The sequence below is a fragment of the Penaeus monodon genome, chromosome 29 (genome assembly GCF_015228065.2).
Source record: "Penaeus monodon isolate SGIC_2016 chromosome 29, NSTDA_Pmon_1, whole genome shotgun sequence".
Classification (NCBI taxonomy): domain Eukaryota; kingdom Metazoa; phylum Arthropoda; class Malacostraca; order Decapoda; family Penaeidae; genus Penaeus; species Penaeus monodon.
This window is the reverse complement of record NC_051414.1, coordinates 36772629-36773151: the sequence shown is the minus strand read 5'-3', so window position 1 is coordinate 36773151 and position 523 is coordinate 36772629.

Below are 523 nucleotides of genomic sequence, written 5' to 3'. Positions count from 1 at the left end.
TTATTCCCCTATCAGATCCCGTATAGTTAATCATGTAAACATCACACGTTGCACAAACCGATATTCCACGGGGTATATATACACCTACCTCATAATAACAAAAACTTACATACCAGATGCCAAGTTCTGCTTGACGCCGCGTGGAGAGTTCACAGTAAAGGTATTTGATTTCAAATTTTGTAACTGAACGTGTATATAAAGATATTTCTATTCACCTGTATGTTTGTATATATCTGGAGAGGGATGGAGAGGGAAGGCGAGGGAAGGAGAGGGAGGAGAGGGAAGGAAAAGAGGGAGAGGGAAGGAAAAGAGGGAGAGGGAAGGAAAAGAGGGAGAGGGAAGGAAAAGAGGGAGAGGGAAGGAAAAGAGGGAGAGGGAGGGAGAGGAAGGGATGGAGGAGAAGTAGAGGAGGAGAGCGGAGGGAGGGCAGTTAAACAAAAATGTCTTTAATCATATTCTAACAAAGAAAGTCGATTATCATAGTTACAACATCATTATATCAACTATTTAAGTACTGAACTTT